Genomic DNA, 27,386 nt, shown 5'->3' on the forward strand with positions numbered 1-27,386 from the left:
TCCAGAAATTCATTATCATTAAGTCAATCATGCACAATGAAAGGTTAGCCAGGCAGACTGGAGGCCTGGGAACAATTAGTGTCATCCAAATTGTGGAAAATTTCTCTCTCTCCCTCTCTGTCTTTTATTTTTTTTTACTTAATTAGCATTATTTGGATTTGGACAAAACATTAAACCTTCAGTAGATGAGGATTCTGTCTTTTAATCTCATACATATTTATTGGGTTCTACCGTGTTCCAGGCCTTGCCTTACATCCTAGGGGTTCAGTAGTGAAAATCTACATGGCTCCTGCCTTCAGACAGCTTCTAGGCCATCAGGAAAGACACTCCAATAATCCAATCATAGCAGATGTAGAGGGGGTTACAAGACAGGAGTCATTAAGAACTGTGAAAGCATCTAAATTGGGACTCCTACCTATGAGTCAGAGGATGGACATTTGCAGGTCTATGAACTCCCCAGATTTTGTTTACATTGGGAGACATATATGTCCATAGTTTCATTGTTCTGGAGAGAGAGTTTTCAAAGAATTCCTTGAAGTCCAAATATTTTAGGACCCCTACTGAGATCAACCTTGTAGGCCAGTTTATTATCCGAGTGTCTGAATTCATTATTTTCATTTATAGGATTCTCTTTTCCCTTCCTCCCCTAAGAATGATTACTTTGGCTTGAATTACCTGAGTTTAGATTCAAAAACCTGTTGATTCTGTAGCATAGAGCTATCCTTTCATTCTTCTATGAAAAATTGAAGACAAATTCTCTCCAGATGTGGGCTCAGTCCAGTGCATGGCTGGGCTGCTTTATTATAAGATATGGATGTAGAAGAGATGTCCTAAGATGAGCTCTCAAAAGGACCTTCATTGACATTTGCTCATCAGTTAATTCACAATTCTTAGAGATGAATGAGCAGTTCTGGAGGTGTAAGCTTAAAACCCTGCAAGTTGATTAAAAGCTGTGCTCAAATCCAGACCAATTAATAACTGAGTCCCCATGGGGTTAATATTAAGGGTGGCTGTTATTATGTTTTTCATCTTCATTTCAGGGTTTCTGCAAGTGGATTAATCAGCCCTTGTGTATTCATTCTACCACCAGAGAAACAATTCATTTTGATTATTATGTTACAAATACCAGCGACATTCAATAGACCTTGCAGAGAAATTTTTATGAGTTTGAGCAAATATCCACTGTTGCACAAAGCAGATTGGATAATAATACCAGCTGCAGGTTTTAGAACTTCCCAGGGTCCCTCAACCACATGCACTGGATTGGAATGTCAACCTGGTGATTTAGTTCACCTTCATTGCCTAAATCATTCCAGAATAAAGGCAAAGATAGTATGTGTGTTTAAGATATCAGCACTCAGATCTTTTTTTACTCAGTCCAAGTTGTTTAAACAATGGGTTTCAAAGAGCCTTTAAATTAGCTCCTAAATTGCAACAGTAAAAGACAATAGATGGAACTTTGCCCTAATTCTCCTCAAATGCCATGGGACTTTTAATAGTCCTGAGCAGGCAATAAACCTTTATTTGTCATTTTCTCAGAAAAATCATACTCATCTCAGTAGGCCTCAGTTTGCCACAATTGCTTCTGGATTAACAATTTTTTTTTTAATTTTTTTTTTATTTATTTATGATAAGCACACAGTGAGAGAGAGAGAGGGAGAGACACAGGCAGAGGGAGAAGCAGGCTCCATGCACCGGGAGCCCGATGTGGGATTCGATCCCGGGTCTCCAGGATCGCGCCCTGGGCCAAAGGCAGGCGCCAAACCGCTGCGCCACCCAGGGATCCCTGGATTAACGAATTTTAAGTAGAGTCTCGGTTGGTGGTTTGGTCAGTGTCTTAGTTAACTCAAAAGTCATCTCAATTTTTATCACATCCCCTCTGTGTTTCAAATGGAAGAATCAAGTGTAGTAGCTTTCACAGGTTGTGTGGTCTAGACATCCCTGGCTTCCCCATGGTCATTCAAGTGGTAAGCCCAGAACAACCACCACCCATGGTTCTCTCCTACCCTCCCCCTGCTGTCCTTTCACTTTACTTCTGGTACTTTCATGAGAGGATAGAGGAGAGATACCATTATCTCTCTCTTTAAATTTTTTATTTAAGTTCAAGTTAGTTAACATATAATGTATTACTAGTTTCAGGGATAGAGAATTTAGTGATTCATCAGTTGTATATAACACCCAGTGCTCATCCCAACAAGTGCCCTCCTTAATGCCAATCACTCAGTTACCCAATCCCCCACCCACCGCTCCTCCAGGAACCCTCAGTTTGTTCCTTATAGTTAAGAGTCTCATATGGTTTGCCTCCCTCCCTGCTTTGATCTTGTTTTTCCTTCTTTTCACCTATGTTCATCTGTTTTGTTTCTTAAATTCCACATATGAGTGAAATCATATGGTCTCTCTTTGACTTATTTTGCTTCACATAACACTCTCTGTTATATGTTCCATCCACATCCTTACAAATCAAAACCGCAGTGAGATATCACCTTACTCCAGTCAGAATGGCTAAAATTAGTAACTCAGGAAACAACAGATGTTGGCAAGAATGAGGAGAAAGGGGAACCCTTTTATACTGTTGGTGGAAATTCAAACTGGTGCAATCACTCTGGAAAACCTTATGGAGGTTCTTCAAAAAGTTAAAACTAGAACTACAACCCAACAATTGTACTACTAGGTATTTATCCAAAGGATACAGTGATTCAAAGGGGCACATGCACCCCAATGTTTATAGCAGTGATATCCACGATAGCCAAAGTATAGAAAGATCCTAGATGGGCATCAACAGTTGAATGGATAAAGAAGATGTGATATATATATATTATATATATTCATATATATAATATTCATATATATATGAATATTACTCAGCCATCAAAAACTGAAATCTTGCCATTCTCTTTTATTTAATAGTCTGTGTTGTATTCCTAAACTGGCTATATTACTCCACTTACCCTTGGTACCCTGTACTGCCTTCTTACTCATCAATATATCTGGAATTACAGGAACAGGCCCTTGCCTATCTGCTATGGATACTGCAGGTCTTCCTTCATTGTGGCCCAGAGCTATATGGGAAATACCACCTCATTGACGGTGGTATTTCTATGTTGTTGGGTTCTTCCCTTCCTTTCCCACCAGCTTCTGACAGGAACACAAATATCCTAAAGGAACAGGACATTTCCTCTAATAGGAAGAAGAAAAATGGGACAGGGCAGGTACCTGGCTTTTGAAAAAGATGGCCACCTTCTCATCTGGCTTCAGCATCTGTCCCAAGGCACCTTGATCTCTGTTGATTGCCCTGGAGGCAGATGCACACTAATGACAAATCACCAAGACTGCTATTTGGAGGGAAAAGGAAGACCTTTAGCAATTTGTTTGTTGGTGGCTGAGAACCATCATAGGTGAATTATCTCAATAATTTGAAATATATCAACTATTGCCAAGCAGTACCCTTAGTGGCATATACAACACCAGATCGCTGGAAAGTACATTCCTCTAAATGGATTTTTTTTTCCCAAGCATGTTATTCTTCTGAGATTTGTGTGGGCATATTCTTTCTCGGTCTCCTTCATAGAAGGAGAGGATGTGGCCTATAAAAACATTTCCTAAAAAAACATTGAGTCACAGACTCAATGAGTTAAATAATAGAATGAAAACTAAACATAAGAAGCATGTCTCAGGCCCAGGAGAGATGCTCTCAGCTTACCTGTTTCATGAAACCTGGCAGTCACCATGTGGAACCTCCATCCTGTCTTCCTCAAGTCAAATCTCTAGAGAGAAAACAAAAAAGGAAGTTACAAAAAAAAAAAAAAATCAGGCCTTAGGAAACAAGGCAAATCCTGTGTTTTAAGAAATGGTATATGAGGCTTGCCATAGGAATAGAGAGGCCCTCTCTCTTGTTATTCTTTCCTTCTTTCCTTCTTCCCTAGTAACACTGGGGAAACATTGCTCGTAGATCTTACCCTTAAGTACATAGGAGATGCTGAGTGTAAGAAACATAAGAAACACTAAGTATTTTGACAATCTAACATCTACAAGCTGTAAAGATAGCCTTCTGGAAGTCTGTTCCAAAACAGATAGCAGGCTGGGCTTCTTTCCACCCTGCCAGACTTTCATGATTTCCATTAACATTTGGGCCAAGGGAAAGCTGAGTCGTGCAATTAAATCTGAATGATGAGGAGAGGAGAGTGTCCAGGTGAGTTGACCTGAGTATCTAAAGTTATTTTCTACAAATCTAAATCAAGATGTCTTCATCAAAAGACTTATAAAAGTATACAGGTCAATTAATTACATTATATATGGGACAAAATACTTTTATTGAAAATAGTACAATTACCCAAAATTTAGAATGCTGTAGGAATATGGGGACAGGAGATTAGGTTGCTATATACTGTGAATTCTTATGGTGTGGAAGGTGACTTGATTTCAAAATTGATAAAGTTTACCTGGTCCTCAAAAAAGCTCTCTCTCTTGTGCCTGAATTCTGGACCAGTTCCTTGTGTTTGGTATGAAGCTATACCTGTAGAAGGTGTCAGGTGATGATAGTGAGTATCTTGGGAAGGGGAACCCAGCAGTAAGGGATGCACATGGGCTGGTATTCCAGTCATCAAGCAAAGAGCAAGGTCTCTGAAGGAAATCAGTGAGTGTGTTTGAAAGAGAGTTTGCAAGAAGACAAGGAGGAGTGAATGAACTCTCTGGGAAATGGATATGGGGAGTCAAGAGAGAGTAGGGATACTAATATAGGCCACGTTCTAGCAGCTCATCTCTTTGGGTTCAATTCCATGACCCTTTGTCCAACTTCCCATATCACTTATTGTCTGTTAGCTACCCTGCTCAATGTCCTCCAGAAATACAACGATAGATAGTCATAGATGTAATGTGGCTCATGTCTCAATTTCATAGCCTTTTTTCTTTCATTTCTATCTAATATGTAAACTGAAATTAAAGCTTTCCCCAAAAGAGCTCAGAGTTGTAAAAGGAGATGTTTATACTAAGAGATGGTAAATCAACCACCACCGAGATGGAACAATCCAGAACAGCATTACCACATCCTCAGTGCACCGTGAGTAATCACAACAAATGCCTGGGAGTCTGGAACAGAATATAGAGTCCTGGATGCAAAAGCATAAGATTTAAGCCGCAATTTTGACCTCACCACTGTGCAGTTATGTGACTTCAGGCAAGGCAACTACGTTCTCAAAGACTCCTCTCCACATAATTAAAATGGACTTAATTATATAGAGCTCAGGTGCTGTACTAATGCTTTATTGAAATTAACTCTTTCAAAGGCACTATTGGAAATGTGAAAGAAAATTTAAAAATGAAGTAAGCATTACTAAAAGTCATTCAAAATAGACTGCAGAGGACATGGAGGAAGCAGCGCCTGTGTACCTCTTCTGTTTGAACTCTTCCAACACCATGGACTTCTGACTTTTGTCAATTGCAACTTGTCAATTATAGCTGGACCACCTCCTGGAACACATCCTTCTACTCTGGACTGAAATAAAGATAATGTAACACCTGCTAGCTAAAGAGTCAATCCTGTATGAGATAGCCAGTTTAACTCTGCCAGCATAACTCTTCCAGAACAATTTATGTAACCTTGCAGTTTTTGTCTTTGTAAGACTTCATTCCCTGCTGGCAATTTGGAGCACACCTTATATTTCCATCAATTTTTGTCTACTCTGTGTTCCCTGGACTTCAGTCCCTAAGACCCCAAATAGATGCTTTTGGTTGCTTTACAGCCTCCTCCTCTTCTTGGTCAACAGAAACAAAAGTCATAATTATAGTTGTCCCTGAACAATACAAGTTTGAACTGTGCAGGTCTACTTAATATGTGATCTTTTTGTGACTTTCATAACATTTTCTTTTCTCTAGTTCTTTTCTCTAGTTATTACTTTCCCATAATAATATAGCATTTAATACATGTAACATTTAAAATATGTGTTTTTTTTATTTTTTAAAAGATTTTATTTATTTATTCATGAGAGACACAGAGAGATAGAGAAGCAGAGACACAGGCAGAGGGAGAAATAGGCCCCCTGCAGGGAGCCCAATGTGGGACTTGATTCTGGGACTCCAGGATCATGCCTGAGTCAAAGGCAGATGATCAACTGCTAAGCCACCCAGGTGTCCCAAAATATGTGTTGTTTGTTATCAGTAAAGCTTCCAGTCAACGGTAGGCTGTTAGTAGTTAAGTTCTGGGGGAGTCAAAAGTTCTCCGTGAGTTTTCAATTGCATGGAGGGGGTTGGTGTCCCTAACCTCCATAGTCAACTGTATTCCTCTTCTTGGTTCAGTCCTAAATGAATTGGGAAGCTCTGTTTGCCTCACTAATTGCCACCCTTACCAACCACTCCTCCCCCCCCACCCCCGCCCATCAGCTTGCATGTGTTCAAGGGCCCTTACAGCTTCAGGGTACATGGTCCAGCTACCACTGTCAGCACCTGCACTTCTTTGCCCAAGGTCTTTCTCTGACTGCTGGAGCCTACCCTGGCACTTTGTGCAGCACACAGGACATGCTAGAAGTAATGCAAAGTTCCCGCCAGAGCAGCCTTCAAACGATGACTAATGGAAATTGAATACAGATATACCAGGTCTCTTACCAGTCAGGTGAGATAACCCTGCATGTAAGCACACACAGGTTTTCACAGTTCCCCAGGGGGATTAAGATCAGTCACCTATAGTGTAGCTGATTGAGAACTTACTCTTCATTGGCTTCCTCTTCTTCCCTGTCTCACTTCACCTACCTTCCTACAGTATTTCCAGAGATTATCTCCCAAATGTTCTACTAGTACTTGAATTCTTGTCTCACGTTCTGCTTCTTGGAGAATTCAACCTGAGACCCTGTCCCTTCAATCATTACAATTGTCTAGACATACCACTGTCCTTATATATCCATCTCAACCAACCTAGGCAGCTTTACTCGACAACCAACACATACTCTATTTCCCTCTTTTCTACAAATCTCTCAGTACATAGGTATAATGTCTGCATCACACCTTTTTTTTTTTTTTTTTTGAGTCCTTGCTTTTGAATTTCAATTCATTTGGGTAAATACAAAGGTACAGAGAGCATTTTATCATCAGGACTAAAATAAAATGAACAAAAAAGAAATCTTCTGATTTCATTTAAACGTGCAATAAAAAAAATGAATAAACAAATAAATAAACAAAAGCCAGAGTCTCAAATACAGAGAACAATCTGGTGGTTGCCAGAGCGAAAGGGCATGAGGAAATGAGTGAAGTAGGGGAAAGGGATTAAGAGGTGCAAACTTCCTGTTACAAAATAAATCAGTCATGGTGATGAAAAGTACAGCATAGGCAATATAGTCAGTAATATTGTAATAACGTTGATGGTGACAGATGGTGACTACACTTATCGTGTGAGCCCTGTGTAATGTATAGAACTGTTGAGTCAATATGCTGCACACCTGAAATGCCTATGACATTGTGTTAATTATACATCATTTTTTTAAATTAAAAATAAATTTTAAAAAAAAGAACACTTCTAACTCCCAGGAGTTCTCATCCTCCTTCCATGGATAAAATCCAGGGGCTCTGTGAACTTGGATATAAAAAAGAAAATGGCATCTTCATGATCACTAACCTAAAACCTTTAACTGAAACCTGCAAGTAGCATTTCCTTCAATGCTGACTATGGGCTATGCTGCAGCAAAATTAGTAGTACCTGTGACTCGGTCACCAACAGAAATCACAGATGTTTTCATATTCCTTTTCCATCATTGGACATATCTCAGAATATCATTATGTTTGTCACTACTCCAAAGTTACGGTAGTTATCATATCTACAGCTGGATCTTATTATTTATGCAGTAAAAAAGTCATTTTTTGCTCTATCACAAATTTTAATAAATATTTTGATACCTGTATTTCAGTATGATTGGTTTCCTTTGCAGAGCTTTGAATTTATTTTATACATTAAAAAGATTACTCTAAGAAAGGGTTCAGATTCTTCACTAGAGAGCCAAGGACTCCAAGGCATAAAAGAGGTTAAGAGGCCCACATCATCTGTATCTCCGGCCCCGTGAGTGCATGTAGGCTCCCTCATGTCCTCAAGGTATCACTGGAGGATTCACAGTGCAGAAAGCAGACTGCCAGAGCAGGTTGGCATTATTGCTTCCTGGCAGCTCTGTGGAGGACCAAGTTTCTTTGGAGGGGTGGGGGGGTCCTGGATCCTCAATGCTGTTCAGACTCTCTCTGTCCTTCAAAGCTAAGAAGAAAATTTTCACTTACATGGTTACCAAATCCTCTCTGTTTCTGGGATAGCTTTGGAAGCTTTAGAGTCCATCTGGTTTCCCAGGAGTGAGCATACAGGGGCCAGAGCTTTGCAGTTCTGGGACTGCTTTCACTGGAGGAAGCCGCATATAGGTGCTGGTGCAGTTCATACTGACATACCAAATCATTCTTAAAAATGTATATATATTTATTGAACATGTGGCAATGGAGAAAAAGACTGAATTGGGATTCAGAGGGCCTGGATGTTAAGCACAGAATCCTTTCTCACAAGAAGAGTTCAATAGCAATACCTCTGTCCAGAGGGTGTACAATCTTATTCTGAAACAACCTGAACTGATGTGTTGGAAGATATTTTTTCTGCATCCTTACAGAAAACCAAAAAGGCAAGACCCTGACCTCTCCAAATACCACTTATGTTGGCAACATCCAGTTAAAAGAAAATCCAGGGTAGTCTTAAAGGAAGAAATCCCAGGCAGGAGGTAGCACACTGTGTGCATATGCACGAGAAGAAAAGGGGAGAGAAAAGATTCATCTTTGCCATGAATCTTTATTTTGTGAGTATCAGGACCTTTCTCAACAGCAACATTAAAAACTCCAATAGATCAGGGAAAAAGACTTCTATTTGTTTGATCTATTCTTTCAGTCAAATTATTTTCCATCCATCCATCCTTCTGTCATGCCTTTTATTCTTTCATTTTTCTTCCATCTGACTTTTTCATCCTTCCATCCAGTTCTCTCTCCAAAGCTCTTTCCATTCACCCATCCACCCCTCCTTCCAGTTCTCCTTTCCTCTTCCCCTCTCCCCTCCATCATCCTTCATCACTCTTTCTCATCCAGGCTTCCCTCCTTTCCTCCATCCATTCATGAATACTCTTAAGAGTGGCACTGGGACATGATGGTTTAATGTCTGCCCTCTAAAGTCAGGGTAGCTGGTTCAAAACCAGGTCCAAAATTCTCTAGGTATATGTCTTTGGGCAATTTGCTTTAAGTCCCCTTACTTAAAGGTTGCTAGTTTCTTTACTGATAAATAGTAGCTAATAATAATCCCTACTCCACCGGTTTATCCTGAGGTTTAAATAAGCCAATACACATGAGATGTTACGTGTTATAAATATAGTTGTTATTATTAGTATACTTATATCTGGGGTGGGTTAATACAGCATCCAAAGATGAGCAAGCAATTCCCTTCTCAATACAAGTTTATCACACTGTGTTCATTTCCTAAAGTGTATAATTTAGCATTATAACCTCTGAGGAATAGTGAAAATTTTGAGGGCCTAGGATTTCCAAACCACTTTTGCACTCTCACAACTGCTGAACTTTGCCCCATTTCAGTTCCGTTCTATCAAGTGTGTTCATCTGAACCTTGATTTGTATACTGAGTTTCTTGCCAGCCTCCTGCAATGCAATTTAACATGAGAGGCAATATAATATTCTTGTTGGGGATAGCAGCCGTTCAATAGAATGGATTGGAACTCTCGCCATTGTGAGCTTGATTTAAGTCCCCTTGTTATCAGGAAAGGTCTGCATGTTCTTTCAGCTCCATTGAGATGAGGCCTTTCAGTGACTGCAGTCAACTCCTTTTGTCCTTTTCATTAAAAAAAGCTCCAGGACTTTAGTAACCATAGAATTTCAAATTAACACTTAAGAAATGCAAAGCCTGGTGTGAGAAGTTAAGCAAAGAATAGCTTTGAGTTTGAGGACTCCTACCCGAGCAGCATGTGAATATAGCTGACTAGTCTCCTATGTCCAAAACCAGGATCTTACAGATTTGACTCTACAGACAAGCTGGCATCCAAAATCATGAGCAGTCTGACAATAAATATTACCACCCTCAGCTGACACTTCTACTTTGAAATAATTATGAATGGATAATTAGACAAAGATAGCTTACACTATGCTGCGGAAATACACAAATCCTAAAATCTCAGTGGTTTAGCACGATGAAGATTTACTTCTGGCTCATGAAAAATCTGGTGCAGGTTGACAGGGACTTGCCTCCATCTTGCAATTAGACACCCAGGCTCCCTGCATATTCTACTTCCACCATCTCAACGTGTGGCTTCCAAGGCTACTGAGGAGAAGAGGAAGGGAAGGAGGAGACACATCAGCTCTTGCTCCTCTAGGAAGGGATATCCACCACTTCTACTTAGGATCCACTGACCAAAACTTGTTTCATGGCCCTATCCCAATGCCAAGGGCTGGGAAATTCAAGTGAAAAAAATGAAATAGTTGTTGCATCTAAGCATCTCATCCATAATTGGTAGACATTCCAAATCCATAAATGAAAAGATACTGAACATCCCTGCCCCCAAAGATTTGGAAATTTTTTTCAACACTCTTACATCCGTTGTGGAAAATGTCAACCTTTGTAAAAAAACCAAAATAAAAATTGAAAAATAAAATAAAAACCATGAACATTTGCACCAAAAAAAAAAAAAAAAAGAAAGAAAAGAAAAGATACTGAACAGATGAAGATAATGGAAAATGTGGGTTGTTTCTAAATGACAATGAAAAGTACTAGGCAAGAGTTGTGGGAACCAGAGGCTCAATCCGAAATAGCTGACCACTTGCACAGCACTTCTTGAAAGTCTAGTGTTTTATCTTTAAACTTTTCATTAATTTAAAAGTTCAGCTCTGTCCCCCCAATGATGAGAAGATGACACGGGTTTATTTTTTGGATATTTCCCAGCAAGCAGTGTACCCTCCCAGGGATTTGCCTTCCCTGGCTTAAGGAGCACCCTCTAAATGTCCAATAGATGGTTATTAAATGGTAGTGAAGAGGGTGTATTTAAGATGCAAGGAAATGCCAGTGTTAATGCGAAGGCCCTGCACCATGGTTGAGTATGTGCCTGGATGCCCTGAATGTCCTATTCTAAAGTGCAAGTTCATTGCAATAACAGTGCTTTATACACTTTTTAATTAACTTTTAACTTGAATCCTCCTTAGTGTCCATTCACAAAGGGCAATGAACCCAGGACTATGAGTCTGTCCAAAGCCTATTCTCGCCATGTGACTAACCGGGACCCCTACCAGAATTTCTTCTTCCCTCCCTATCTCCCTTTGCTTCTCAGCCAGGATTTTCACTGAACAACAAAGATGAGCCTCAAACTAGTGAATCCTAGGGATACACTCTTGCTTTAAAAGGACAAATAAAGAGAGAAGCCTTCTGAGAAGAAGCATGAGTTTGCCTGATTTCCAGGTTTTTGTTTTTGTTTTGTTTGTTTTTCAACTGATGCAAAGCTACCCACATTCCTCACTGTTTCCTGACCACTCCTTACCCCAATGTCTGAATCCAGATGGCTCTCCTGCATTCTGGACCTCATGTTATCTGAACTTGGACGTCTGCCTAGGTCTGCAAATCTGTCCTTGCTTCTACAACCCAATCTGATAATAGATATTTAAAAATAAGTGGCATAATAGGTATTTATTGGATACTAGGTATTTAAAAATAATTTTAAAAATAATTTAAAAATGAAATAATTACTTCTTTAACCAAACAATTATTATGTATCTTCTGTCTTCCAGGCATGGGTAGATAATAAGATGGTAACTACAGAGTGAGATCAGGTTCCTGTTCATCATGCAGTTTACTTTCTAGAAGTGGAGAACAGGTAAAGAAATAACTAAAAGCAAGATGATTCTAGATGACACTCAATCCTGCAAAGGAAGGGAAACAGGGTGAGGTGATAGGAAGGGACTATGGTTAGGGCAACATGCAGAGTGGTCAGAGAAGGACTTCCTGCCTGGGAGAAGTGGGGAGCTCTGGGGAGATGGGTGGGATAGCAGGTCTGGCAACCAGGCAACTGCTCCAGAATGAACTGGGCATGCAGGATGGAAAGGATAAAGATTACCCTTATCCTCCTCTCATACCCAATAAAGGAGCATAGTGTTCTTTTTTCTTATCTCTGCTCCAGTGCCCTGGATCCTCTGTGAAAGCTAGGATATAAATTTCATATTAAATGTAATAACAGACCATCTTCACGAAAGACCTCATTCTCTCTTTCCTAAATCAGCATCTCTCCAAGGAACTAAACAAAACACCTGCCTTGATCTTTGGTCAAGCTGCTGTGACCTAACTTTCTCTATTGAGACCAATAGTTGATGACAAGTTATAATAGAAACAACTGCTCACTTTCCAGCTGCCCTCAATCGGCTAGACAACATCCCTCTGACTGATTAAGTCACTAGGGAAAATCTTTTCTCTGTTCCCAGTGACTGCTGATTGATGGCACTGAAGGATCCTTGCTGCTCAGGCCCTTATTCAAGGGAGGCTATCAATTTCTGTAGATCCCTTGGCCAATCTACCCCCATCTATTTCAGGAGTTGGAGGAATTGCCTCAGAAGTATATGTGGCCCTGCACCCAAGGAGAATGATGGGGACAGGGTGAGAGGAGGGAGAAATAACACGGCCTCACAATTAGATCAGCACTGAGTTTGCTCAGAAGCAGCCAGCTCCATTACTCTGCTTATCTCACAGCTACCTTCCCTCCTCATTCTTCCCCCATGTACCCTTGTGCCATGTTCTGCAGGCAGATGCAATAACAAGGAAGAAAAGAAAAGTGGATGCTATGCAGGTTGAAGAAAGTGGAGACAATTCAAGTCTTTTCAGATAAGAGAAGTTCTTAGAGAAGTTTATCTGGGAAAGGATGATTTAATAATCTGGCATCATACTATGTATAAAATGTACTCCTGCTTTCCCTCTCCCCTACCCCTGCATTTTTAAAAACAAAAGACATGAAAATAATCTGCAGTAGGTGGCATGGAGTGAGCAAGGAACAGGATTTCAAGAAGATTTGTATCAGAGCCTTATCCTGTTAGTAGATTCCTGGGCAGCTCTGAGCAAGTTCCTCGGCATCTCTGTTCATCTACAAAGTGAAGCAATTTCTTGACAAAACTTCTAAGGCCCCCTTTTGTTTTAATATGCCATAATTCCTATGCAGTTGGAGATATTCAGCTTCACTGGAAAAAAAAAGAACCTTTTGACAGATACTAGTTTTTAAAAAAGCCTTGTAATGCCTCTTTCTAAAAAATAGTTATTTGATAAATCCATATGTTAAGCTCCCACTTCTTCATGTTGGGACATTCTGCCTAAGGCAAGATGGGACAGGTTGGAATCCTGCAAACACTCGAAGGAGGAACATTTTTTAAAGATTTTTATAACAGTATTATAATGGAAAAAGAGAAATCAGTGTTTTCAGTTCATATATCTACTTCTTTGCCAATTTAAATTATTTGATTATTTTATTGATTATTGATTCATTTGACTAATTTATTGATTTCTTTATCTTCAAAATTTTCTACCTTGCCCTAGAAAATATTTCAAATAACAAAAGACTTTATGGTAAAGTGATTTATCCAATAGTTACTCTTCTATTTCATTTACCAAGACTTAAGGATTTATTTGTTAATATTTTTAAGGGAAAAGACCCTCATTACTCAATGAAAATTGATGATGTACTTAAAAATTCTTTTTCTGGTGCCGATTTAAAAATTGCAAAGTTCACACTACTCTGTCTTCTCCTTAAATTGGACTCTAAAGTTGATTAGAAGTAAGCACTTTTGAGTTGAATTTCAGTGGAATTTTCCAAATCCATTCCACAAAAGTTTAACTGTATGTTTGAGAAAAGTTAAACACATTCCTGGCCTCCAGGAAGCTCAGAGTCCAGCTGGGACACAGGCCTAGAAAAGATAAATTACAATCCAGAGCTATAGGGAGAGGCTTCTTGGGGCCAGCCCATACTTTGTGACTGAGCACCATGGCAGGTGCACACTGGGCCAGGGGTCACACACATTAGACACAATCATGCAGTACTATAGAATTCTTAACCTGTTCCCTGTATCTGCTACATGATAGTAACTGAATAGACTGGTCTCCTTCAACATTCAAGGGAAAAATATTTTTACACACATGTCTTTTTGGAAGGCAATTTCTACAGTAGGACATAGTGGGACAGGGTTTGGAAGACTAAAAGAGCCGGTACTTAAGTTTTCTAAGCATAGTAGAACAACAGGATCTATAGGCTCAGGGATCCTGCAGGGAATGACTAGTTAACTGAGTAGTGTTTTTAGAAGCAAAACAGAAGGTTCCAGGCTCAGTCCTGGGTAGGTACCTACAGTGGTAAATGTACATTATGTTGATCGCTCACTACAGGCTTCTAAATGTACAGTGGATGCAGCCCATAATGGGCACAGAGGCATTCCGTCTCCCTAAATGACATGGTGTCTGGCTACACCCATCCAACAGTGATCACATTAGAGCCAGGCCTCCAGCTCCAGGCTGTCAAAGACTATTGAATTTGCTGTATTTTCTGAGCGATAAAAGCAGACTTTTAATTTAATTAATCTCATCCTTGATTGCATTAACCACCCATGTGGCCAGAAAGTACAGCTTGGACCTCGGGCACTGTCTGCATTAACCTCTCAGGCATTGAGGACTCAGGGTTTCAGTGAAGGGAATGATTCATTTTTCTGTTGATCAGAAACAAACCCAGCCAAAAGCCTCAGCTGGCTTAGGGACTAGATGCTTGGAAAGCAAATTCTAAATAAGGAATGGGGAGGGCACCCAAACATTTCTTTGACAATCTTTTGATCTGAGGGATTCAGACCATTTTCTTTGAACCAATGAAACCTTTTATCCTCAAAGGTATGAAATTTCTAAGAAAGCAAAACGTTGATTTCAAAGTGATAGGCATTAGATGAGTTTGATCTTGACATTCTGGATACTGGGGCTTCAGTAGATGGGACTGAACACTCAGATACCATATGTTGCTGACAGAATCAGTCTATTTTTAATGAGATCTCAAACATGCATTCACCTAAAGTCAGGTGGTTTAGTGGGTATTGGATGGTAGTATCCAAAATGACACAGATAGGCTGGGTAGAAGGGGAAAATGTAATGAGAGGATACCTAACAGAAGGGAATGTAATGTTTTACAATGAGGTTTAAAAACTAATCTAGGGGCAGCCCGGGTGGCTCAGCAGTTTAGTGCAGCCTTCAGCCTGGGGCCTGATCCTGGGGACCCAGGATTGAGTCCTGTGTCGGGCTCCCGGCATGGAACCTGCTTCTTCCTCTGCCTGTGTCTCTGCCTCTCTCTGTCTCCCATGAATAAATAAATAAAATCTTTAAATAAATAAATAAATAAATAAATAAATAAATAAATAAATACAAACAAACTAATCTAGACAAAAAACAGAAAGGAGTATATAGACTTGAACAGCAGTAGGTATAGAAAAAAACTTATTGATTTTAGTAGATGAGAAAGCCAATATAAATAATAAATGTAATGCAACCGATAGAAACCAATGCCATGTTAGGCTCTGAAGAGACACTATTGGTGCCCTGCCTAGCTCTCCTTTATGGGGCTTACGCACCTAGCCACTGGCATCTGAGTGTTGACTGCTACTAGCTCAGAACCGGCCTGATTGGCAGAGAATTGCCTTTGGCTGATAGGAGTTTGGGGAAGTAACACTCAGCCAGGGTAGCCTGCAGCCAAAAACTGATGAAATTACAGTTACAAGAGACTGATTAGATCCCTTGCTTTGGGAGTGGGACCAACTCTTGTGATTCACCTTCTAGAGCTCCTTGTGTGATTAGTCCGGACTCTAGCTGAGACCACAGGTGTGATATTGTGATTTATAAGAAATATATATTTGGCTTTCATCCCCATTTCTGGCATAAAGGGGGATGAAATTTGGAATTTCCTTGGAATTTGGAATTTCCTAAGTGATGAGAGTGATAAAGGTTTCTTCTGCTATGTGAAAGAGGTGACTTTTGGAAAGCTCCTAAGGATGACAGCTTGTTGCCAAGACAGCCAACGAGGTGATTAGAGGGATGGAACTTCCATTCTCCATCCATATCAGACCCTCACCTCTGAGGAGGGGAGAAGGGTTAGAGATTCAGTTCAGTCATGGATGAGTTAATCAGTCATGCCTATGTAATGAAGCCTTTATAAAAGCCCAAATGGACAGAGCTGCCAGGATGATAAACTCATGGAGGTGCTAGAAGGATAGCACCTTGGGAGGGCATGGAAGCTCCTCTGTCTTTCCCCATACCTTGCCCTATGCATCTCTTCCATCTGGCTGTTCCTGAGTTATATACTTTTGTAATAAACTGGTAATCTACTAAGTGTATGCTTCTTTCAGTTCTGTGAGACCCTCTAACAAATTAATGGAGCACAAGGAGATCATGGGCACCTTTGTTTATAGTCAGTCAGTCAGTCAGTCAGTCAGCCAGTCAGAAATACAGGTAACCTATGCCTGCAAATTGGTGTCTGAGGTGAGGGGCTTGGAAGGACATTTTTATGGAACTAAGCCATAAACCTATGGAATCTGATGCTGTCTCCTGGTAATTTAAATTGAGTTAAATCCTCAGACTTGCTTTTTGGTGTAGAGAAGCCTCACCTCTCTCCCTACATACATACTGGAATTGTAACTGGGGCCCAAAGGTGCAAGAGCACCTGGCTCCAGGGTTCCCAAACAGATCAAGTTTGGCTGCTAGCTGCTGACAAAATCCAGAGAGAGAGAAGTGGAGGTGAAACAAGAAAGGAATTTATTTAGTAAAGCCAACACTGGGAAGATAGTACAGTAGTGTCCCAAAGGCTGTATCCAAAGTGCTAAAAATACTTCTAAATTTATATAAGGAAAATGTGAGACAGAGCTTGGTGGGTACATGCAGCTGGGTGGTAAAGGTCAGGTCAATTACTGTCTTGGGGTCAGTCACCCCAGGTCTTGCTGGTGTTGGGGCAGTTGTCATTGCTTGAGGGTAGTTTCAATTTTCATCACAGAATGCTTTGCCCACTGAGTCTTTTCCCTGAATTAGAAGAAGAACTTAGGAAGTACAAATTGAGGTCAAAATGGAGGTAGTTAAAGTGACTACTGGGTCATCTTTCAGAACTGGTGATGAGAACATACAAAATAACATGTTGGCTCAGCTCCTCCTACTAGCCAACCTTCTTCCCTTACTTCCATTCTTCTGGAAAAAATTCCTCAAGTAATCACTTTCCTGTCCTACCATCTCAGGTTCCGCTTACCAGAAACCTGGCCTAAAATATCTGCATTGATAAAGACTTGCCCCAGGAGGAAGGGGGATATCTTACCTTGTGGCACCTGAAAAACTGTGCTAGATTTTGGGCATACCACCCAAAGAGGCAATAGTCACAAGCTCAGAGGTTCCAAGAGAGGTGACTCAGATGTGAAAGTTCTAGAAACTCTTGACTTTTTAAAGTAGTTTTAAAGATTGGGATTATGGAATAGTTCAAGGCCTGTATGGATACAGAAAAACTACTCATTCCTCTTACAGGAAAGAACATTTGTTATTATGGTGGAAAGTTTTGTTAATGGCTCCCAGGCTGCAATCTTATAAACTGTTCATCTGCACTGCATTCAAAATTCAGTGGAACATCCTAAGTAAAATTACAGAATATTACAAAGCATCAATTCATTCAGAAACATTTATTGACAATTTATTTTGAATTAGGCAATGTTTAAGACACTTGGGGTTAAAAATTGAAAAGAAATAAAAATTGGAAAATGTAGCTCAGTTTCTATATCTCCCTTTACAAAATAAAGCAAAGAATCTTACACAGAGAGGAAACCTTCCTTATGTCCTTGGGGTGATAAAGTGCAGTGAGGCCTCACTTTCAGCTGATAGAAACTTGAAAGAAGGAAAGACCTTTGATTTACCAAGATAAAGCTAAGTCCAATAAAACTACTCTATTTCTTATTCTCTAAGTTTGTGTGTTTCTGTTTTCCTTTGTTGTTGTTGTTGTTGTTTTTATTTTCTGTTTACTGTTGAATAAAAAAAGGGAAGAAGTTGAAGGAGGAAGAGACAGACAGCCAATTCAGGCTTGGGAATTGAGTGAGACAATCTGAATCTGTGGATCAAATCAGCCTTCTGTTCAACAGCTCTTTTTCTCCCTCTTCCTCTCCCTTTCTCTCTATTCTTTTCTGTTTCTCTCTCAGTCTCCAAAAATAAAATATAAATTTGGTAGATTGTCCAAATATTTGGAATCCAAGGAGCCTAATAATGAGTTAGTTACAATTCAAAGTGCCCTGCAGGTCAGAGCATTGGATTACCTGCTGCCTGGCATGCTAGTCATTTAGTCTTTTTCAGACAATTTTCTCAATCTGACCTTTGCCACCTAGGATTCTGGCTTCCCCATGGGAATCAAGGAAACTCATTTCAACAGCAGCACCTTCCATCAGTTCCTCATGCCTCAAGATCAGCCACTGTAGTGCTGTTGTGTATTGGCTTGATACGATTTCAAATCCACATGGTTTAATCCACTTGTTTATGACAAAGACAAAAAAAATGTTTTGGTACAAGAATAAAGTAAGCTGTGTCAGGATGTCATTATATCATCTCTTTTCATCATTAAGAAGTCAGTAATTCGGCTGCCAGGGGCCCAGTCAGGGTTCATCTATGAAAACATATGAAGAAGCAACTTTGTCAAGAGGACATTTGACTATAAACGCCAAGAGTATGTGAGGATTACCCAAATGTGTTTGGTTTGGGCAAAGATGCACTTTGCTGATCTAAATAATTCCCCAGTGACCTTAGGACAATTAGCTCCTGTGCAGTAGAGGTGCATCTTACTAGCAGTGGTGAAAGCTGTGAGGTAACCCCAGAAAATAATCTGTTTGTATGTCAACATTGGTCTCATTTTTTCTCCAGCAATGTGCTCTAGCAGCAAGGGAGTTATACTTTTGCCTGGCAACCGGATGGCAGCTCTCATTGACTTAGTCTCTCCCTCCTAAGTACCAACTTATTATAAAGGTAAATGCCAACTAAATTTGAACTTTATTCCTTTCACTGCCTCCCTCCCCCTGCCTGGAACAATAGCATGATTTTCATTGATTTGGAGTATGTTATTTCTTTACTAGTATATCAAAAGACATTATCTTCTTGTGTGCTATTGGCTCATGAAATTCCCACAGTGTACCTGCACTAAATAAATCATTGGTAAAGGCAAACTCAGTCTCTGAGCATGATTTCCACCCCCAAACGAAACAAGTTCTTTTCCTCAATAATGTATGTTTCATAGCTTCAGTGAAGAAAGAATCTTTTAGGATCTCTTGAGGGGCATCATTTGGTAGGTTTCAATAGGTCACATATGATGAATCTGCTTTAACTTTTGAGTCCAGATTTCAGTCCACTAAACTGTTGGCACTCCTGGCACCAACGTGAGCAGAGTAAATTAGCATCTTTGGAATATTCACTAATGTTGATGAAATCAGGCAGACCAAAAATTGTTTTTGTCTTACTTTGATCTCACATCATTGTAATAAATTTTTACAACTATATGCCATCTTTTGTTCCTGGAAATTAGCATAATATTATACCTCATTTGTTTTGAAGCCCTTCCTTCTCATATTTGGCTTCATAAACTGCACTGAGATATCTGTGCTTTACGTGAAATCTAGAGACCATGAAAAATGAGGTGAGGTGATAGAAGAATTCCTTCTTGCAAAGGAACTTGCTCAGTGGAGAGTCCCCAGCATGTGTAAATAGCCTATTCAAACAAAAAAGTTCTTTTGCCTAAGATACCTAGGCAATCTTAAAGGGGAGTGAGGATTTGAGACCTTACAAATCATCTGAGGTTTCCTGTATTTCCCTATTCTAGCTCTTGTTTTCCTTAATCAAACACTTGAAAAACCTAATGAAACCTCAAACTCAGTGGCATTGTCTTATAACAGCCACAAATATCAGACTTTCTGTTTAATTTTCAGACTAGGGGGTTGCAAGAGATAAGAGATTAAAAGAAGTCATAGAAAGTAATGGTAATTCTATCAGGGAAAGAAAGTTTTTGGTTTTCAGCCCATGTTTTAAGGTGAAAGTTAAGAAATGTGACATTGTTGATCTCTTTTCTTAAGTTCAATACCATTAGACCCAATACCTTACCCTCTGGTCCTTAAATATTTTTATACTATTTTGGGGAAGTAGCCAATTGATCTCCTAAAGTTATGCCTTCATCCCTAATGACCATAGATGAGCATTAAATTAATTTTTCTTGGGGATCGGGTGGCTCAGCAGTTTAGTTCCTGGCTTTGGCCCAGGGTGTGATCCTGGAGTCCTGGGATTGAGTCCTACATCAGGCTCCCTGCATGGAGACTGTTTCTCCCCCTGCCTGTCTGTCTCTCTTTCTTTCTCTCTGTCTCTCGTGAATAAATAAATAAAATCTTTTAAAAAATTAATTTCTCTTCATGCTTTGCCAGAGTGCATACCTTAATACTAACCAGATCTTCACTGCTAATAGCCCCAGGCAAGTGAAACAATCAATCTCTTATTTTCTAAATTTCTTAGAGGGTCTGATGACCATCTACTTTTGCTACCTGACTACTTTGTTTCCAATATCCACATCAATAAGTGTTCTTATTTGCAAGCTACAATAAAATCTAGATGAACTACGTAGAAAATACAGTTTAAAAGGGAATGTTGGATATCTGGTGAAACACTGGAGAACCACAGTTACAGCATTGTAGGTGGGACGATAACCCACAGCATACAACTGGGGAAGAAAACAGCTACTGCTATGACCTTGACATAAAAGCATGCTCTGCTGCAATTTAGTGCAGCTGCTATTGCTATTCCTAGGAACCTGACTTTTTTACATCCACCTCCATGCTCAGACTGCTTTCAATGCTGTTTCAAAAGTGGCTACTGCTGCTACTGCTATCTATAGAGCACACTTTGTTGTCCTTATTTTTAGTGAAAGACCTACAGGGGGAGTGGGATTGACTGGCAGAAACTCACAATATGTCCTAAGCCCCAGCTTCAAGGGGGAGAGGGAAAATATGCATATGGGATGTTCAGCTTCTAGGGTGGGAGGGAACTCAGAATCATATGGAAATAATCATATTGTCATGGATGTTTTCCCGCCTTGTCAAAGATCTGTTTTCCTCCTCTAATGCCCAGCCACTGACTCGATATTTTCTAGTTCCTATTTCAGACTTCATGAAGCGGTCTGTTCTTTGGCTAGAGAGCTCTCAGTGTTTGAAAATCCAATATAGTGTTAATCAAGTACTTTACACATTGGGTGCTATTACAAGAGGAAGAGCCAGGTCTGATGCTGGGTGCTTTATGTCATTATCTTATTTGTCCAAATTTATGACTAAGAAGAAAGTAGAGTCTACTTCATTTTGTAGATGAATAATTTGAAATTTGGAGAGATTAAATGACTTAGCCAAAATTATATAATTAGGAGGTAAATACAAAGGCTTGAATGAGAAGTTTCTGATTCTCCACTCTTCTCTGTACTCATATTCTTTTCCACATGATTTTGCAGGCCCCCACCCCATCAAGGCAGAAATGACTTTGCTGACCCTTGACTTTGGGCTTGGTCGTGTGACTTAATTTGACCAATAGGATGTTGACACATATGATACAAGTAAAGGTCTGATGAACTCTGGGTCATGTGGTCCACGCTGCAGAGTAATAGAAAAAAAATTCAAATGAAAAAGAATAGGAACAATGGAATTTGACCTATAATTAAGAGCTTAAATGGGTGGCATCAGTTTTCTTGTTAATAGAGTCTTCAAAAGGGCACCTTGGGTGGTTCAGTCAGTTAAGTGTTGGCCTTTGGCTCAGGTCATGATTCTGGAGTCCCAGGATCAAGCCCTGATAGGATTCCTTGCTCACTGGGGAGTCTGCTTCTCCCTCTGCCCTCATTCTGTTCATGCTCTCTCTGCTCTCTCGCTCTTATTGCTCTCTTACTGTCTCTCAAATAAATAAATAAAATCTTTAAAGAAAATAAAGGAATTCAAAGAATGATAGATAAGTAAGGGTAAAAATGACCAGGAATGACCTTTATTGAAGAGGAAGAATATGAATGGGTCTTGAAGAACTCAGGAAATTGTGGTTGACATTGCCAGGGAATTTAAAACCCAGTGACAAAGAGAAGTTACAGCTAGCAGTGCAGGGAACATCTTCTTCCTTATACCCCTCCCTATGCCTAGCAACAGAAAAAAATACAGTTTTCCCCTTTTTACTCTATAACTCTTATTTGCAATGCACTTTTCTCCATCATGTCATTGTAGAAAATAAAATAAATAGAGTTGAGTGCTGTGATAAGAAGCTTTTCAACCCAGCTGTGTGTGTGTTGATCAAAATATTTGGATAGAGTGCTTGTCAAAGCACTTAGGTAAGGAGAGATAAGTTCCATTATAAACCTGGGAGCAAAACAAAGTAGGTGTAAGAATATGAGGTAAAATTAGTTGTTTAGCTTCAATGAATTTGTATTTGGCTGTTTTCCCTTTAGCCATTCAGGAAGAACAGAAGCTATTTACCATGTGTCTAGTGCTGCAAAAGTACAAAGAAATACAAGAAACAGTGCATTGTGGAGCTATGTTGAAGTTGATATTCCTACTTCCTGAAGCAGAACTGTCTTGGCTATCTTTTAAACATGTTAGAAGGATTATGTCATTCATACAAAATGGGAAACTATTCAAGTATTATTAAGCATTAATTATTAACAGTATTTGTTCAAATGTGTGTCTCCCAAGTACTCAATACATATCTTTTTGGTTACATTTAAAGGAGAACTTAGCTCAGAGCTGGGATCTGTATTCAGTATAAACCATTCCACTGTGTGCCCCTCCTTCTTGCCTTCTCCAGCAAATAAACCATTTGGAGCCTGGTCTATGTATCCTTCAAAAACTAACTCGCACATTATTTTATTATTTCACACTCAAGTTTAGCTGCTGCAGAACTGGCTTCCTTCCTAAGAGAGCATTTCATTGAACCAAATTGAATTCGTTAGAGAAAAAAGCCCACGATTAGCCAACAAGCTAATTTCTTGATCACCATGAGCATAGTACAAGTGGGCCAAACAGGCACTATAACCTGGGTTGTTTCAGCCTTTGGCACAAGGTTCAGATGACCATTCTTTACAGTGCCTTGACAATTCAACAAAACACATAATATCTGTGGACCCCAGTTTCCTTTTCTGAAATGGTGCTAAAATCTAACATTCAGTGATTTTATGATAAACCACAAATACAGTGATACTGTGGATTAGAAAGAAAAATTGGTACAATTAGTGAAATGATGTTACTGAGAAACATGATGTTAGGGAGAGGATTTGAACCTAACCTCCATATGTAGTTGCTCTCTCACTATAATATAGCCTCTTGTTCTCTTTACAATTCAGGGTGCCTAAAATATACTTGTCTATTCTGGTCTTTTCAAATGGATAGTGCTTTTTTATAGTCTGAGTATCTTTCTGTAGACAGGTTAAAAACTTAAATCACTATTTTGCCAAAATTTATTTTTCCTCCTATTAACTCTGGATACATTTTTTTTCTTATTTCATCTGCATCTTAATAATGAAGAGAATGTACTATTTATGATTACCATTAGCCTACCTGTGGGGACAGGAGTGTTATGTCCTTTCTTCGGAAGAAATCTGTACTAGATAATAACTATCACAGTTATTTACTATTGATTTGTTTGCAATAGTAAAGTTTATTCAATGTACTCCAATTGTACATTCAATTAAGCTCAGCTCTTTGGGAGAAATGAATACTATTTGCCAATTGGTATGTCTCAGACCTTAGAGACTTAGGATACCCCTTTAGCCCATAATTTCATCAAGAGTTAATGTCCCATTAGGTGGGAAATCCAGTTGCCCTGGGAATAGGATGAAATAAAATGTCTTAAACTAGCTTCTTTCGGGATCCCTGGGTGGCGCAGCGGTTTAGCGCCTGCCTTTGGCCCAGGGCGTGACCCTGGGGCCAATCCCACGTCGGGTTCCCTGCATGGAGCCTACTTCTCCCTCTGCCTGTGTCTCTCCCTCTCTCTCTCTCTCTGTGTGACTATCATAAAATAAATAAATAAATAAATAAATAAATAAATAAATAAATAAATAAATAAAACAGCTTCTTTCATGCTCTGGCATGGTGCTGGAACATTGCCTGTGTATCCCAGCCTTTCACATGACCCAAACTCTTCGTCAAGAGAGAAATGTACTAAAAAACTGATGTTAGCTCTCAATTGGCCACCCCCAGACTCACATTCACACTCATGAATTTATGTCAAGTCAGGCTAATCATTCTTTATGGGTTTCCTCCAGAATTCCTTTTAAAACCTCTTTATTTTTTTAAAGATTTATTTATTTATTCATGATAGACATAGAGAGAGAGAGAGAGAGAGGCAGAGACACAGGAGGAGGGAGAAGCAGACTCCATGCCAGAGCCCGATGCAAGACTCGATCCCGGGACTCCAGGATCGCGCCCCAGGCCACCTCAGCCAAACTGCTGAACCACCGAGGGATCCCCCAAAACCTCTTTAAAATAAACCCTCTCTCAAAGAAAAAAAAAAGAATATTACAACAGTGTTAGAAGTATAAGATTATATTTTCCCTGTGTTTGAGACCTACCATGAAATACATTCATCTACAGATTATTGGTTTTATTTTTGGTTGGCTCCAAGGAGCACTACCATCTCTGGATCCCTTTAAAATAAATTCTGAGGAAAAACTTATATAGGACTTAACTGAGGAAAAATTTATGTAGAACTTAATTGGGAAATTATCAGTGGTTGACTTAGAGAAGAAGCTCAGTCTGCACTATTTCCCATCTTCAGTTTAGAGAAGCAGGGGATATACCAATGTGAATACCTTCTCAAGCAAAGCCAGTTTAAAATAATTAAAAATGTATTTTTAAGCTATCAAGAAAAAAAGGGAAATCCTCATTGGTCAAGATGGTAAAACGAGAAATCCAAAGGTATAAGTGAAGAGTGAAGCTGATGGGTGCTCCAAAGCTTTCACCTGACCCTTGCTTACCATAAATGTTTATTTTAATGACAACATGGGAATGAAGATAAGCTTAAAGATCACCCAGCCCAGAATAAGGCCAGAACTCCAAAGGCCTACATCATCATTTGAAGACTAAATTAGGTATATGAAAAAAAAAAAAAAACCTCCCATACAATGTACTCATAAGGAAATTTGCCTGTCTCAAACTTGCTGATAAATTGGAGGAAAAATGCCTTAAGAAAACCTAACCATAAGCCATTCCTTACTAGGTTGCTGACCCAAATTCAGACTCTATGTTGTCTGAAAAAATATCAAGACAAGAATTTATGTTAAAGAGATCCAGAAATGGTAGTGTTCCTCTGAGCCAATCAGGAATAAAACCAACACTCTGTGAATGAATGTACTTCATGAGAGATCTCAAACAACTGTCACAGATAAAACCCCAAAACTAACTCATAGTGAAGCAATATATGTATATATACTCTATACACAAATATAATTAAATATATAAAAATTTAAATATTAGAAGTACCTAAATATTTCAAGATACTTAGATATGTATACATATATGATATATATATATACACACACACACATACATATCAGTATGCAACGTATGTTTAATTTATTAAAAATAAAGTAGGCAAATGTGAGAAACAAGAGCTTATAATAAGTTGTCTAGCAGTTTTGAAAAAAGAGCCAAATCAAATTTATACAGATGAAAAGCAAAGCATAATGATTGAAAGCTAAAGGAAGAAAAGCAGATTAAATAAGAGGTTTCCAAACCTTCATATTAAATGATGTCCTTAGGATCTCAGTAATTTTATCAGTGTTTCTAAGCCCAAAGAAATTCCCTACACTCCCATCTAATAAATTGTTACATTAGGTTCGAACACTTAATATATATTTGTCAAAAGAACTTAGTAGCAATTCAAAAATTAATAAGAATAGGGGTACCTGGGTAGCTCAGTCAGTTGAGCATCCAACTCTTGGTTTTGGCTCAGGTCATGTTCTCAGGGTTGTGAGATTGAGCCCATGGTGAGCATGCTGCTTGGGATTCTCTCTCTCTCTCTCTACCACTGCCCCTTCCCTGCTCATGCTCTCTCTCTCTAAAATTTAATAAGAATAAGCTGAATAAAAAATAACAATTCTGTTTCATTCTTAAGTAACCATTTCAAGTAATGTTGGGCACTGACAACTTTCCAAAGTGTAATTCAGATCGGACCCAACCAAACTCAATTCCTATTCCACATCAATTGTTTTTGTTCTTTCCTTTTGATCACAGTAACTGCAAAAGAATGGAATGTTGAAACTGACCTACTTTGAGGTAGCAGCAGAGTGTCTTGCTACTACAGTGTTGAGTTTTGCTTTGTTCCCCTCAAATATTAAAATATTCTGTGGCCCCTATTAGTTTAATATATCACCCCAAAGCAAGTCAATGACCTGGGGCAAGTCAGTTTGGGAACCACAGATTTAGATACTGCTAAATGGGGGACCTGGTGAATTGGAATATAGATTTAAAGAAATGCTGAGTGAACTAAGTCAGTCAGAGGACAATCATCATATGGTTTCACTCATACGGGAAATATAAGAAATAGTGAAAGGGATTATAAGGGAAAGGAGAGAAAATGAGTGGGAAATTTAGAGAGGGTGATGAAACATGAGAGACTCCTAACTCTGTGAAACAAAGGGTAGTGGAAGGGGAGGTAGGAGGGGTTGGGGTAACTGGGTGACAGACACTGAGGAGGGCACTTGATGGGATGAGCACTGAGTGTTATACTATATGTTGGCAAATCGAACTTCAATAAAAAAAAGGAATGATCTAGAATGCACCCCAAAGTTTTAAGAGAAGTCAAGCAATAAACACATGGTGCATATGATGAGATGTTTTCCAAAATGGAGGGTGGAAAAAAAGAGAATATAGTGGAAAGGTGATATTTAGGACATAATATCTGACAATTTTCCAGAATTAATAAAAGCTCAATAGTCATTCAATTTGTGATACATAGTAAATCTCAAGTAGAGTGAGAAATTACAAACAAAACAAAACATTATCACCTGTATCTGTAACACTGAAGTTGCAGGAATAAAAAAGGAAAAAAAAAAAAGAATAAAAGCAACTTGAGTGAAAAGAGAAATTGGAATTAGATTGGCAGCTGATTGTTCAATATTAACAGTGGAAACCAGATACAATGACTAACAGTATTTTCAAGATACCATTGAGAGAGAAGAATAACTGTCAATTAAAATTACCTTTTGAGAATGATGGCAAAATAAAGACATTTTAAAAGCTAACAAAAATTTAACATATCCCTCACTAAAGAACCTTCTGAAACATGGTCTTCGGGAAGAAGGAAAATACAAGAAGAAATGATGAGTAAA

At 39.1% G+C, this 27,386-nt stretch overlaps 1 long non-coding RNA gene across 3 annotated transcripts in view; it reads right to left on the reverse strand.

Moving 5' to 3' along the window:
* The window catches only part of LOC140618069 (uncharacterized), a 225,138-nt gene that overhangs the window by 80,413 nt on the left and 117,339 nt on the right, over positions 1-27,386 (reverse strand). For all 3 annotated transcript variants that reach the window (XR_012018244.1, XR_012018246.1, XR_012018245.1), the window contains exon 2: positions 3,701-3,764. This is a non-coding gene — a long non-coding RNA (uncharacterized lncRNA). The remainder of the gene's footprint in view (positions 1-3,700; positions 3,765-27,386) is intronic.

This window comes from Canis lupus, chromosome 26, assembly GCF_048164855.1.
Source record: "Canis lupus baileyi chromosome 26, mCanLup2.hap1, whole genome shotgun sequence".
Lineage (NCBI taxonomy): Eukaryota > Metazoa > Chordata > Mammalia > Carnivora > Canidae > Canis > Canis lupus.